Below are 16,597 nucleotides of genomic sequence, written 5' to 3' on the forward strand. Positions count from 1 at the left end.
GGACTTTTCTATTGTAGGAACTAAAAGAACCTCTATGACTCAGAGCTGTTGTCATAAAGCCCTAGTGGAGGAGGCTTATCTTTCTCTCATTGAACTTTCAAGCAGGCTAACCTCTTGACATCCCTAAACTAAATCTTTCAAGTTATTTTATTTGGTCAAAAAGCATTTTTTAAATTTTTTTATTGACAATTTCTGTTTCTTACAATAATAGTTATTTCAAATATCTCTCTTCCTCCTCCTCCCAGAGAGCCAGCCCACATAACAAATTGTATTTTTTCAAAAGAGGGGAAAAAAACTTAATACAACTAATCAATACATTGGAAAAATCTGAAAATAAATATGTTCAATGTGTAACACCTGTGGATCCACTACCCCCCCCACAAAGGGTTAGGGTTGGGGTCTCTTTTCATAGCTTTTCATTTAAATCTGCTTGATCTTTATCATTTTGTTACATTTGTTTTTAAAACAAGCTTTAATTGATATTTTCTGTTTATGACATAATAACCCATGTTTTTCTTCTCATCCCCCTCTCACAGGGTCATTCTATATGTCAAAAATATTTTATAGAGGGGAAAAAAGGTCAACATAACTGATTAATACAACAGTACATCATTGAGAAAGTCTTCAAATGCATACAATGTGTAAAATATATATTTACTTTTGATTTTTTAAATGTGTAATTATGTCTATTGTAGTTACTATATAAGTGATGAAAACAATATATATAATGTACTTATATATTGTTTTCTTGACTCTGCTTCACTTTGCAGCAGTTCATATAGAGCTTCTATGCTTCTTTGTGCTCATTACATGTGTTGTTTCTTATAGCACAGTAATATCACATTACATTCACTTTGCTTAATTATTCCCCAATGATGGTTATCTACTTTATTTCTAATTCTAAGTTACTACAAAAATTGTTGCTATAAATATTCTGGAGTATATAGAGACTTTCTTAACTTAAGGAAGTTATCACTTCCTTAGCATATTGGCCCAATAATGTTATATGTACTTTATTTGCATAATTCATAATTTGGCAGAGGATAAGCATTTTATTTGTATAATTCTTAATGATTTTACAAAATGGTTGTTTCCATTTCACAGCTTACCAACAATGTATTAGAGTAACTATCATTCCATTATTCCTTCAACGTTGACAATTGTTAATTTTTATTCTTTTTGTCAATTTGCAAGTTGTTTTGATTTATAGGTCTTTTATTAACGATTTGGAGCATTTTTCCTTTCATGTGGTTGTGAATATTTCACTATTCTTTTGAGAACTGTTTTATCCTTTAGATAAAAATTCTTTATTTTGATAGCAAATATTTTCTTCCCATTTGACTACTTCCTTCTTAGCTGAAAAAAGATAATTTTGAAATTAACTAATTGAGTTTCAAGTAATCATAATTATTTATTTTATCCTTTCTAATTGCCTCTGTCTCTATTTGGTTAAGAATCCATTTCCTACCCTATGAGAAATATATGATTTTTTTAGTACTGTGCTCTTTATCCTTAAGTTCACATATCCATTTAGACTGTATTATGGAATACAATGTAAGGGTCTGGTGTAAATCTAATTTCTACCAGACTGCTTCCCAATTTTTCTAGCAGTTTTTATCAAATAAAGTGTTTTTACTAGATGATTTATGTTTTCCACTTTATCAAACACAGAGTTATTGAGTTCTACTGTACCTCATGATTCATGGTCTGGTCTGTTTCATTGATCTATCTCACTTTTTTAACTCAATATCAGGTGGTTTTGATGATTGTAACTTTATAATTTAGTTTGAGATCTGAAGTTTTATTACTCCTTCATTACGATTTTTTTCAACATTTCCCCAACATTCAAAATTTTTATTTTGATGAATTATTATTTTATAAAGTTCTATAAGTATTCCTTTAGTAATTTGTTTAGTGTAGTATTTAAATGTAAATTAGTTTTGATGGTATTATCATGTTATATTGGCATGGCTAAACTATGAACACTGAATATTCCTCCATGTATTTTAAGTTTTTTATTTCTTTAAGGAACACTGCAATTGAATCAAATCAAGTCTTTTGTGTGTTTTGAGAGGTAGATCCCCAGATATTTTGTAAATTTTGAACTTATTTGGAGAAAAGAATTATATAATCAAATAAAAGCAAGAGAGAGAAAAAGGAACTAATAAGTAAAGCCCCAAAGGAAAAGGACAAAAATGAAAAGAATCAGGGATGAGGTGATGAGAGCTAGTGGAAAAGGGTCACCTTAAAAAAGATGAGCATATAGTAAATGAAGGAAGTTACTACTATGTTTACAGAGGAGGGGGGTAAACATAACTTGAAAAACTATTAGACAGATGGTGGAGAATATAAAACTAACTCATAACTTTAAATGCAAACAGATTAAACAATCCAGCAAGATGAAAAAGAATAATTGATTGGCTAAAGGGAAAAATTGCAATCTGTTGCTTACAATAAACACATTTTAAAATCAAAGACATTCAGAAAATAAAGCAGGGAATATGGGGGGGAATTTACTGTGCACCAAGTGGGTGCATAGTAATCAAAAAAAGCAGTTATTGCCAACATGCTTTCAGGAAAAAAAGCAAAAATATTCAAAAATGTATAATTATATTATATTTAAAGTAACCATAGGCCAGTAAGGTGGTACAGTGGATAGAACCTGGAATCAGGAAGACTCATCTTATCTGCAAAATGAGTTGGAGAAGGAAATGGTAAACTACTGCAGTATCTTTACCAAGAGACCCCCCAAATGGGTTCACAAAGAGTAGGACACAAATGAAATGACTGAACAACAACCACAAAAAGAACCAATAATAGCAAAAAGCTCCAAATACATTAGCATCCAAATTTATGAAGAAAGTATTATCTGGGGCCGCTAGGTGGCGCAGTAGATAAAGCACGGGCCCTGGAGTCAGGAGTACCTGTGTTCAAATCCGGTCTCAGACATTTAATTACCTAGCTGTGTGGCCTTGGGCAAGCCACTTAACCCCATTTGCCTTGCAAAAAACCTAAAAAAAAAAGTATTATCTGAACTTTAAGAAGTTATGGACAATTACAGTTGTACAGTAGTGTCAGGAAACTTCAATATCCCTCTTTCAGTTTTGAATAAATCTAAGAGAAAGAAAAACAAGAAGAAAAATATGAACCTGAACAAGTTGCTTAAGAAACTTAAAGAACTTGCAAGCAAATATAAAAAAGAAAAAACAGTAATTACATCACTTACAGATCATAATGCAATAAAATTAAAAATTGGTTTAAGGACCTTTAAAAGTATAGACCCAAATGGAGACATAAAAATGAAATCCTTTATTATGAAAGGGTCAAAGAACAGATGAGAGAAACAATTCATAATTATGTAAATGAAAATTATAATAATAAAAAACAACAAAATTTCTGGGATGCAATTAAAGTAGACCTCATGGGGAAAATAATGATACTACAAAGATGTAAAAATTTTCTAATTAAACAGGAATGAGGCTCTAATTAAAAGCAGAGGAGATCGGATCTAGTTTGTTGGGCAACTGGCATGCATTGCTTAACAAATTGATAAGCTCAGAAGACCAAATCTTTACTTTCTTCAGTCATTTTGCAGCTGGGGTTGGGGAGATGGTAAGGACTGCTGTGCTTGATTTTTGTAAATGAAGAAATCACAAATGCTCTCTGACTCAGGAGGATAAAAAAAGGCATACATTTTAATTCACTGGTTATTGCAAAAACTTACAATTAATTCATAGAATACTTTAGCAAGGTTAAAAAAGTGGATTTTTTTAAGAAGGTAGTAAGTTTAAGCAAAGAAGAAACAACTACAAGCAGGGTTGGTGAGAACATAAGGAACAGCTAATAATGGGAAAGAATGAGGGGAGAAAAAAGAGGAAAAACAGCTTTAAGTAAACAGCCAGGTTGATTAGATAAAGTCAGCTAAGATCAGCAGTTTAGAGAAGAGGAGCAGAACTCTTATAGGGAATATAGCCAACCTACTGTGAAGGGAGGAATTAGGGAAGGGATTAGGATGGCACTAGGAGGGATTTAAGAGTGGTTTAATGTATGACATAAGTTTGGGTTTCTGCTCAGGTCTGCAGGTGCTAAAAATTATAGATTAACCATAAATTCTTTAAGAATTTTAAATTAGATCTGGTTACCTCTGAGAATTCTGTTCTCTTTAAGGATATGATTTCTCTCTCATCACACCCAATTTGGATCGAGGTACAACATGGAAACAAAGTAAAGACTGACGGAGTGCTATCTGTGGGATGGGGGTGGGGGGAGGGAAGCAAGATTGAGGGAAAACTGTAAAACTCAAATAATATCTTTAATAAAAATGTAAAAAATTAAAAATTAAAAAAATAAATAGAAAAAAAGAATTTTAAATTAAAGCTAAGAAATTAAAGTTTGTATTAAAGTTAAGAATTTATAGTATTTTGATATAATTTTATTATCTCTAATATTTTATTTCTTCCTCAAGGATGTGTTTTTTTTTCTCTCAACATATTCGATTTTGATCAATGCATAGCATGGAAACAATGTAAAGATGATCAGATTGTCTTCTGTAGAGGGAGTGGGAAGGAAAGGGATGATGGGGGAAAATTATAAAATTCAAAACCTTACCAAAAAATGATAGGTAGAAACTACATACTATTATTGGAAAACAAATAAAATATTTATATAATAAAAAGGAAAATTAAATTAAAAAAAGGAAAAAAATTTACAGTAGTTTGGCTGAAGTTACCAGTTTGACTGAGAGTCAGGATCTTTGTTAACTCAAGGTAGCCTTAAGGAATTTATGATGTATACCTAGGAGAGCCTGGTAAGATAACTTAGAGACACTAGTTTAGATAGGATTACATTGCAGACTAGTATAGAGTCAATATAGGGAAGGCTAACAGTTTCAAAAGATTAACTGTTTTAAAAGAGGGTCTATTAGGTATATTCGTTGCTTATAGAGGCTTGCTTGTATTACAATATTTGTTTTTTAATACAGAAAAAGGAGAAAGATTATAATATTTCTTTCTGCTTAGAGTTCCTTTACTTCATTTTCATCTTTTAACCACAACAACATTAACAAAATAGGACAAGAGAGGATTAATTAACTGAATACACATTTTAAAAATTAGAAAATTAACAAAAAAATCTAAAATAAGCACAAAGAAGGGGATATTAAAAATTAGAGGGCAAATAGCTAAGTTGAGAACAAAAGTCCTATAGAAATAATAAATAAAACCAAAAGTTTGTTTTATGAAAAGACTAAGGAAATTGATAAATCCTTAGCTAATCATAAACAAAAGGAGAGCAGAAAATTCAATAAATAAAATAGAAAATGAGAAAAGCAAATTGTAAAACCAGAATAAAAAAGAATAATCAGAATATATTATGCAAGTTTATATCCTAACAAAACTGAGAATACAAAAAAGTAGAAGAATATCTTCAAATATATATAGTACCCAAATTATCAAAAGACCAGATAGAGATCTTAAATGACAGAATCTTGGGAAAGGAAATCTAGTTGTGGAGGGAACTATCAAAGAAAAGAACTCATGAATCTGATATCCATCAGATTGTGCCCCTTTCCAAAAAGAATTTGTTTCACTCTTTTCATTATTCATATACCCTTTTTTACTTTAAACCCCTATAATTATCTGGTTTCTATTTTCTCTATATTGTTCAATCCATCAAAACTTCCAAGGTATCCATTCTATGATCTCCCCCCTCTAGACCTCATCTGGCACAAGGTCCTTATCTTTTTTTCATAAACCATTTTTTTCTTCACATTTAGGAGCATTCATCATTGGAATCTCCTCTATCCTTCCTTCCACTGCCTCTTTCAATCCTTCCCCCTCCTCCTCATCTATTCTTTTGTAGGTTCTCTTTTTGAGATTACAGGAATCACCTTATTTCATTGCTATCCTTCAGTTTGATCTGGGTATATCATACATTTTTCTTTATCCCCTTGCTTCTCACTCCCACTTCCATGTACTTTCCCACACTGTAATCTCAAAACAAAAAATTAAACAAACAAAAACAACATTGATTTTCCTTTAGACAGAATGTCACCAGATATGGCCCATAATACTACATGTCTTCCTCTTCATTGCTATTTCCATCAGATTTCTTCCTTCATCCTTCTGTACATTTAGAAAGAAGTTTCTCACTAATATCTCTGCTCTTACTCTGTTGCTCTTGATTACTATCTTTGGCATCTATATTTGCTCATTCTTCTTACATTTCTGTTGTTTTTAGGGTTTTTGAATAAAGCAAATAATATCTTTAGTTTGGGTTTTTCTTTTAAAAAATGTTTGAAATACTCTTTATTGTTGAACATAAAGATTTGCAGGGTGGGTCATTCTAAGCTACATAGCTCTTAGGAACACATTATTCTATTCCCTTCTACATTTTCTGGTGGGAAGAGAATAGACTTGTCTTTTGAATTTCTTTTCTTTTGTATTTGAAAGTCTTTCTCCTGATCACTTGCAGAATCTGTTTCTGAATTGAAGAGTATAGTTTATTACTTTGTGTCTAGAAGTTTGTACCCTTGGGTTATTGTTTTATTTTTTTTCTGAAAGTATCCAAGAATTCTTTCAAATAGTATATTTCATTTTCTTTGTATGGAAGTTCTGAGCCATTCTTTTCTATCATTTCCTATATTATAGTTTTAAAGTATCTTATTCCAACTTTTTTTCTTTTCTGGGAGAATTATGATCCTCAGGTGTATCTCTATACTTTTAATCTTCATGATTAGTATTTTTGCTTGCATAATCAGCATGTTTTCTTTTAATTTTTTTTACTTTTCTTCTAAATTGCCCTTCACTTTTTTTTGCAGATTCCCTATTTATTGTTCTTTCTTTCATTTATTTGGTGAGATTTGTCATCAGAGATTACAGTTTTTCTATTCTATCTACTACTTTTGCTATTCAGGTCATAAATTCTGTTATTATAATTCTAATTTATCTTCTGAATCACTCAAAAACTGTGTGGGTGTTTCACGTTTTCATATTCTACTAAATTCTCTGTCTCATCTAATATTGGATCATTTTCTTTTATTTTACAGTAATTATACATAGATGCCAGAACATATTTACTAGATCTGAAGAATATACTTTCTTCTGCTGTTATTGTTTTCCTGATCATTTATCTGTTTATGTTCAGGGTCTCTGAGGTTTTTTTCTTCCTGAACTCTTTGATAATTTTTTTTGCAAGGCAAATGGTGTTAAGTGGCTTGCCCAAGGCCACACAGCTAGGTAATTATTAAGTGTCTGAGGCTGGATTTGAACTCAGTACTCCTGACTCCAGGGCCAGTGCTCTATCCACTGTGTCACCTAGCCACCCCTCTTTGATAAATTTTGGTAAGTCTTTCTTTTCCATTCATTTTCCTTATCCCTTCACTTTCTGATTCCCTCTCCTCTGAATATGGTTTCCTTAGGGGTGGATCTCAAAAACTCTTGATCTCCTCCCATGTTGGGCAATTCATATTTCTCCAATCTAGGTCTTTGTCCTAAATGAATTTTTGATTGTCAAAACTGGTCTCAGGTTTCCCCCTCCACACTCACGCTATATAGTGCTATATAGAACAACTAACATCCTGCCTTTAGTATCCTACCTCTGTTCCTTAGTCCTCCAGCCCAGAATCATCCATTTAGATCTCTGTAGCACTAGGTGTGTTATGGTGTTGTGGCCACTGGCAGGTTTTGCTTGTGAAGAATTGCAAATATGCTGGCTGGTTGTCATGATGTTGAAGGAGAAATATCTGTCTAGCTTTTTTAACATTAAGAAAATATTATTTGTGTTTATCTGATATTTTTGAAGGCATCTGACCCCCTTCCCTTTTGTTCAGTGTAAACCTCTTACTCAAATTGTTCTGTATAAACCCCTCTCAGATTTAAATTCTGTCCATTGTTCAATAAAACTCTCCATTGGACTTCTTGCAAAGATGGTGGAAAGAGCCAGGCACTGCCCTAAGTTCTCCCTGGCTTTCCCTCAGAACTAATATGAATCAAGCCTCTTAACAAAATTTGGATCCATAAAACCCATAAAAAAGAACCTAGGAGAATATCTACCAACAAGACATGTCTCAGGTGAGTGAGGTTGAACAGGGGGCAGAGAGCATAGAGGCAGCACAGGGGTGGCAGGGTAGGGCCCAGGACTAACCTGAGAAGAGCCATGAAAGCTTCGGCTATGTGAGCAGCAGGTGGGAGAGCTCCAGTGAGGCTGACAGAGTACCAGCGAAGCTAGACATTAATCCAATCATCTTGGCTACTCTGGAAGACCAGGGCTAAGAGTCCCATATTTTCAGCAGAGTCCCTATGTTTCCAGGTGAGTCCCCTCCCCCCATCCCTGTGGGAGAAAGTAACTCCTCCCAGAAAAAAAAACACAGTAATGACCCCCCATACCCCCAGGTTCAGGTGTGGGGCACCAGATCTCTCTCAGTACTGAGTAAAGAATAAGGAGATTAACTATCCAGACCTAAGACTCAGTCACATTGTTTGGGGATAATTCAATCCTTGCTGCTCCCCACACCACCACCACCCAGGCCTAAGGAGTAAGCTAAAAACCAAGGTCACAAACACTCTTGAGAAAGTGTCTAGCATTCTCTACTGGCTGGCCCACTTGGAGTTACTAAGCCCAGTGAGCTAAATCTCTAGGGATTTCAACACCAAAGGTCTGAGAACCAACCCCTTCCCCAACACAAGATCCTAGAAAAGTGAAGAAAAACCCTGGAAGGGGGAGGTTCCATTGAAAGCTACCTCAAAGACAAAGATTCTAACTCAGAGAGAGCTAGAACTTCTGAAGAGAATATGAATTGGTCTCCAGCCCAGAAAGACTTTTTAGGAGAGATAAGGAAGAAGTTTAAAAATCAATTGGAAAATTTGGAAAAAGAAATGCAAGAGAAAATTAGCACCTTGCAAGAGAAAATTGACACCTTGCAACAAGAAACCAAATTCTTAGAAAATGTAATTGGACAAGTGCAAAATGAAAAAAATTCCCTCAAAAAACACAATTTGGCAAATGGAAAAATTTTTCAGAAATAGAATTGACTGATTGGAAGAACAGTTGCAATAGATAAATGAAGAAAATTCTCTAAAAAAACAGAATCTGAGGAAACTAATGACTTCATGAAACAAGAATCTGTTAAACAAAACCAAAAAATAAAAAAATAGAAGATAATGTAAAATACTTCATTGGCAAAACGACTTACCTAGAGAATAAATCTAGAAGAGACAACTTAAGAATCATTGGACTGCTTGAAAACATTGAGGATAAAAAAAGTCTGGATTAATAGTTCAGGATTTAGTGAAGGAAATTTGCCCTGCTATCATGGAACCAGAGGGCAAAATAGTTACTGAAAGAATACACAGATCCCTTCTGAAAGGGATCCCATAATGAAAATGCCAATAATATTGTGGTCAAATTCCAGAATTATCAAAATAAAAAAGAAAATCCTGGAAGCTGCCAGAAAGAAACAATTTAGATACCAAGAATTAAAAGGGGAAAGGGGGAGGGGGAAGGAAAAGAGGAACTAAAAGAAGGAAGGGAAGGAAGAAGGGGCAAACAGAAAGGGGAAAGAAAGGGGAGGGGGTTGTATATAAGGGGGTAAACACACTGAAGAAGGTGGTATTTAGAATCAAAATACTGGGTAATATGGATAGAAAAAAGGGGGAAAATACAAACAGAGGTAAGATAGCATGGAGGGCAATAAAGAGTTAGTAATTATAACTTTGAATGTGAATGGGATGACCTCTCCCATAAAACATAAGTGAAAAGTAGAGTGGATTAAAAACCAGAATCCTACAATATGCTACTTACAAGAAATTTGGAAGCAGAGAGAGATACGTATAGAGTAAAGGTAAAAGGTTGGAGCAGAATATATTTTGCTTCAGCTGAAGCAAAAAAGGCAGGGGTGGCAATCCTTATCTCAGACAAAGCAGCTGCAAAAATAGCTCTCATTAAAAGAGAGAAGGAAGGAAACTATATCCTCCTAAAAGATACCTTAGAAAATGAAGCAATTTCAATACCAAATATGTATGCACCAAGTGGTATAGCATCCATATTCTTAGAGGAGAAGCTGAATGAGTTATAGGAAGGCATAGACAGCAAAACTCTACTGGTGGGAGACCTCAACTTCCCTCTCTCAAATTTAGATATATCTACCCCTAAAATAAACAAGAAGGAAGTTAAAGAGGCAAATAGAATGTTAGAAAACCTAAACACGATAAACCTTTGGAGAAAATTGAGTAGGGATAGAAAGGAATATACTTTTTTCTGTAGTAAATGTCACTTACACAAAAAGTGACCATGCGCTAGGGCATGAAAACCTTATAATTGAAGGAAGGCAGAAACAGTGAATATTTTCTTCTCAGATCATAATGCATAAAAATCACATGCAATAATTGGCCATGGAGAAATAGATCTAAAACTAATTGGAACCTAAATAACATCATTTTAAAGAATGAGTGGATCAAACAACAAATTATAAATAGAATTAATGTTTTCATCCTAGATAATGACAGTAATGAGACAACATATCAAAACTTATGAGATACAGCCAAGGCAGTTATCAGGGGATATATCTTTAAATGCTTACATGAATAAAATAAAGAGGAAATCAATGAACTAAGCCTGCAACTAAAAAATTAGAGAAAGAACAAATTAAACCCCCCAATTAAATACCAATTTTAGAAATTCTAAAAATTAGAGGAGAAATTAATACAATCAAAGCAATAAAACTATTGAACTCATAAATAAAACCAAGCATTTATTTTATGAAAAAAAACAATCAAATTGATAAACCTTTGGTTAATTTGACTTAAAAAAAGAAAGAAGAAGATCAACTTAATAGTATCCCAAATGAAAAAGGTGAACTCACCACCAATGAGGAAATTAAAGTAATAATTTGGAATTATTTTGCCCAACTGTATGCCAATAAATTTGATCATCTAAGTGAAATAGATGAATATTTACAAAAATATAATTGGTCCAGGTTAAATGAAGATAAATTAAATACCTCTATAACCATATCTCAGAAAAAGAAATTCAACAAGGCATCATAGATCTCCCTAAGAAAAATTCTCCAGGACCAGATTGATTCACAAGTGAATTCTGTCAAACACTTAAGGAACAATTTGCCTCCAATTCTATATAAACTCTTTGGAAAAATAGGTGAAGATGGAATTCTGCCTAACTCCTTCTATGACACCAATATGGTGCTAATACCTAAACCAGGAAGAGTCAAAACAGAAAGAAAATTATAGACCAATTTCTCTAATGAATATGGATGCAAAAATCTTAAATAAAATCTTAGCAAAGTGACTACAGAAAGTAATCATTAGGATAATACACTATGACCTAGCAGGTTTTTATCCCAAGAATGCAGGGTTGGTTCAATATTAGGAAAACTGCTAGTATAATTGACTATATCAATAATAAACCCAACAGAAATCCTATGATTATCTCAATAGATGCTGAAAAAACCTTTGATAAAATACAGCACCCATTCCTACTAAAAACACTAGAAAGCATAGGAATAAGTGAACTGTTCCTTCAAATGATTAGCAGTATGTATCTGAAACCATCAACAAACATTATATGCAATGGGGATGAACTAGAGGCATTCCCAACAGGGATGGAACAAGGAAGCTCATTATCACCTCTACTATTCAATATTGTATTGGAAATTTTATCTTCAGCAATAAGAGAAGAGAAAGAAATTAATTGGGAAGGAAAAAACAAAACTCTTGTTCTTTGCAGATGACATGATGGTATACCTAGAGAATCCTAAAAAATCATCTAAAAACCTACTCAGAATAATTAGCCACTTTAGCAAAGTCACAGGATATAAAATAAAACCACATAAATCCTCAGCATTTCTATATATTACTAGCAAAATTCAGCAGCAAAAGTTAGAAAGAGAAATCCCATTTAAAGTAACCAGTAGATATAATATGCTTGGGAATCTATCTGCCAGGGTAAACTCAGGAAACTCTATGCAAACAACTATAAAACACTTTTCACACAAATAAAATTAGATTTAAATAACTAGGTAAATATCAACTGCCCATGGATAGGCCGAGTTAATATAATAAAAAAATGACAATTCTACTTAAATTAAACTACTTATTTTGTGTCTTACCAATCAAACTTCCAAAAAATTACTTTGATGAGTTAGAAAAAAAATGTAACTAAATTCATATGGAGAAACAAAAAGTCAAGAATATAGCGGGATTTAATGTAAAAAAAAGTGCAAAAGAAGGTGACTTAGCCTTACTAGATATAAAATTACATTATAAAGCAGAGGTCATCAAAATTGTCTGATACTGGCTAAGAAATAGAGTGGTGACTCAGCGGAATAGAGAAGATGCAAAAGAGACAGTAGGAAATGTTTATAGTGATCTGCTTTTGATAAATCCAAAGAGTCCAGCTTCTGGGATAAGAATTCTCTTCTTAATAAATACTATTGGGAAAACTGGAAGGTAGTATAGCAGAAACTTGGATTAGACGAACAACTCACAATCTACCAAGATAAGATCAAAATGGGTACAGGATTTAGACATAAAAGACAATATTATAAGCAAACTAGGAGATCAAGGAATAGTTTAACTGTTGGATCTATGGAAAAGGAAACAGTTTATAACCAAGGAAGAGATGGAGAACATCATCAAAAACAAACTAGATAATTTTGATTACATTAAATTAAAAAGCGTTGTAAACCATTGTAACCAAAAACCATTGTAACCAAGATCAAGAGATATGTAGTAAACTGGGAAAAAATTATTTCTAAAATATAGAGTCAAATTTATCAAAAAACAAGCCATTCCACAATTGACAAATGGTCAAAGAATATGCAAAGGCAATTTACAGATGAGGAAATCAGAGCTATCCATAGTCATACAAAAAAATTGCTCTAAATCATTACTGATTAGAGAAATGCAAATTAAAGTATCTCTGAGTTACCACCTTACACCTTTCAGACTGGCCAATGTGACCAGAAAGGTCATTGATCAATGTTGGAAGGGATGTGGGAGATCTGGGACACTAATACACTGTTGGTGGAGTTGTGAACTGATCCAAACTTCCTGCAGAGTAATTTGGAATTATGCCCAAAAAAGCAATAAAAATGTGCATGCCCTTTGATCTAGCAATACTTCTACTGGAATTATATCTTGAAGAGATCATGAAAAAGGGTTAAAAACATCATTTGTACAAAAATATTCATAGCAGCTCTGTTTGTGGTGGCAACAAATTGGAAATTGAGTGAATGTCCATCAGGGAATGACTGAACAAATTGTGGTATATGTATGTTACGGAACACTATTGTTCTCTTACAAACCAGGAGGCATAAGATTTCAGAGAGGTCTGAAAAGACTTGCATGAACTGATGCTGAGAGGGATGAGCAGAGCCAGAAGAACATTGTATACCTTAACAGCAACATGGGGTTGATGATCAATCTTGATGGACTTGTCAATGCAATAATGAGGGATAAGGACAGCTAGGTGGCACAATGGATAGAGCACTGGCCCTAGAGTCAGGAGGAACTGAGTTCAAATGCTGCCTCAGACATCTATTAATTTCCTAGCTGTGTGACCTTGGAAAAGTCACTCAACCCAATTGCCTTTAAAAAAAATTTTAAAGATATTAAAAAAATAATCGGGGACAATTTTAGGGTATCTTCAACAGAGAATACCCACCACCTGTATCAGAGAAAGAACTGGGGAGTTTAAACAAAGACCAAAAATTATTACCTTCAATTATTTTTTAAGTTGCCTTATGTACTAATATTTTATTTTTATTTTATTTTTTCCTCAAAGATATGATTTTTCTCTCATCACATTCAGTTTTGATCAGTGTATAGCATGGAAACAATGTAAAGATTATCAGACTGCCTTCTGTGGTGGGGTGGGAAGGTGGAGGTGGGGGAAAATTGTAAAACTCAAAATCTTACAAAATGATAGGTAGGAACTACTATTGTATATAATTGGAAAACAATAAAATATATAAAAATAAAACTCTCCATTGTTAAATGTAAATTTGAATTGTAAAAGAAACCTCAACCCATCTTTCTACTCCTCCTCTAGCTTCCTCATTTCAATCTTCCAAAGTGGGTGCCTGAACCCAGTCATGTAGAAGAGTGATCACTCTTTGATTCCCTTTCCCCTGTTCCTGCCCACACAGGAAGTGCACAAGATTCTATAAAAGTTTGATCCACATGCCCTTCCTTGCTGGACCACCTTGAGTCTAAGCCCTGTCATTTCTTATGACTGCTTGCTTTCCTTTCCTTTCTCTCTTTCCCTCAGGCATTCTTGTCTCAAACTTTGTTATTCAGTCTTCCTTTAAGTAGCTCACTACTCACTAGATGATTTTAATATGTGAGCTGTTTGTGTTCTAAAAATATATGAACTCTACAGGCCTATGATGAACTTGGCAGGCCTATGAATTAAAAGTCTGAGCCTTTACACCTCTGGGATCAGTCATGAGTTTTTCATGACTCTTTCTCTGATGGCACCACCCATTTCCCGTCATCAATGACCCAAGAAAATTTCTGCAGCCTGCAATCAGGTTCTCTCAGGAACCAGGGAGGGAGACCAAAGTGTGTAGGTGAATTTTGTTGTAAGCCTATGTCAGGTCCCTGAGGCTACTAGTGCAGTCCTGTTGATGGTGGTATGGGAGGTGGAGGTAGTATGGGAGGTAGTGTGGGTGTGTTGAATAAACTGAGGATTAAGTAAGAGTCAGTTTATGGGGTTTTGGGGTGGGGGTTAAAACCTTATTTTGGATTCTGGTTATCCTAGTTCTAGAATCAGCTAAAGATGTTTTATCTTTAATACAAAATGGAGAAATTTGCTTACATGACCTGGAAGTTCAATATGCATTTATTGTAAGCTTTATCATGTATGTACTGTGCTATGAGCTGGAGAAACAAAAAAAATACAAAAACATTCCCTGCCCTTAAGGTATATATGTGTGTGAGGGGGTGTTGGTGTGTTTGTATGTTTGTGTGTGTGTGTGTGTGTGTGTGGTATGTGTGTGTGCTTGCCTGTGTGTGTATGTGTGTATGTGAGAGTATTCTAATGGGAGTTGAAGAATAACATGTAAATGGATACATATAAGATCTATAAAATCAGAATGTAATTCCCTTCTATATGCATACATATATGCAATATATCAAAGATGTCTAATATTATATGCAAATCACACACCTGTTGTTCCCCACTAGTGCAAAGAAATTAAATTCATCAAGGACAATTACTCACGTTCACTCTCTCCTTTACACCTTCAGTCTTTGTGGTGAGTAACTGAAACTTAAAGGGGGATGCCGTTATGTTTTTGTGACCTCCAAGTTCCCTTCCAAAAGTAGCAGAACTTCTTTGACCAGTTATTTTTCACCTATTTATATCATTTGAGAATTGTCTAGGATCCTGACAATCTAAATGACTTGCTATATATAGTCAGTAGGCATACAAGGTGGAAGAAGAATTCAACTCTTCTTGTTTCTCAGGTTAGCTCCAAAACCTTTAGACCAGGGTGCCTCTCAGTAATGCTTCCCAATTAAGGAGTGGATAGATAGTCTTTGTATGGGAAAGCTATATAAAGTTCACCCTTTGAATGTCTTGATTAGATTACTTTAGGCAGCTAGTTCAAATCTGAGCTCAGACACTTAATAATTGCCTGGCTGTGTGACCTTGGGTAAGTCGCTTAACCCCATTGCCTTAAATAAAAAAAGAAATTAAAAAAATATTTTAAAAAGATTACTTCTCAGGTTCCTTTCACTTCAAAAGTCTAAGATCTATCTTGTGAAACTGTCAATTTTGGAGGAGGCAGAGATAAAATGAAGAGAAATTTTTTCCAACAATTTCTTCTTTGAAATAGAACAAGAAAGGTGGTGAGTGGTTTTGTTTTAGAATTGTGTGAAGTTGATTTTTCAGTGATTCTTATTAATAGATTATTGCATTAGATAACCATTGGGTTGAAATTATATATTTGAAAACTGAAAATTAGTCTGAATTTTGAAGGATTGAATCAGATACTCAGATTTAGATTAAAACTGTTGAGCCTATCATTATTTCTCAGGCTTTATCTTTGTTTTACTATGAATCTGGGTTCCAGAGCAGTATACAATCTGACTTTAGACCCACAAATACACTTGAACACATGAACTCTTTTTTTGAGGGAGAGGCAATTGGAATTAAGTGATTTGCTTAGGGTCACACAGTAAATGTCTGAAGCCAGATTTTAAACTCCAGTTCTCATGACTCTAGGTCTAGAACTCTATCTACTATGTAACCTATCTGCCTCAGGAACACATGAACTCTTGACCAATACATAGGGGGACATGAGGAACTATTATTAGTCCAACTCATCTCAGCAACTGAAACCTTCCTAGACCCTTATTTGGCTATTTATTCCCAGTGTTTCATAGACAACACACATATACAATTATGATTTTCAAAATTGATCAGTCAATTTGACATGTCTATCTACACCATCACTGATTGTATCAATGACCTGGTCTACTTCTTCTGCTACACCTAAGGTTCAGGTATACCTTCTTGGGATTCATTTTCATTACTCCAGACATCTTTCTATACCATCAGAGCATTTGATAGCTACACT

This window comes from Macrotis lagotis, chromosome 8 (assembly GCF_037893015.1).
Source record: "Macrotis lagotis isolate mMagLag1 chromosome 8, bilby.v1.9.chrom.fasta, whole genome shotgun sequence".
NCBI classification, from domain to species: domain Eukaryota; kingdom Metazoa; phylum Chordata; class Mammalia; order Peramelemorphia; family Peramelidae; genus Macrotis; species Macrotis lagotis.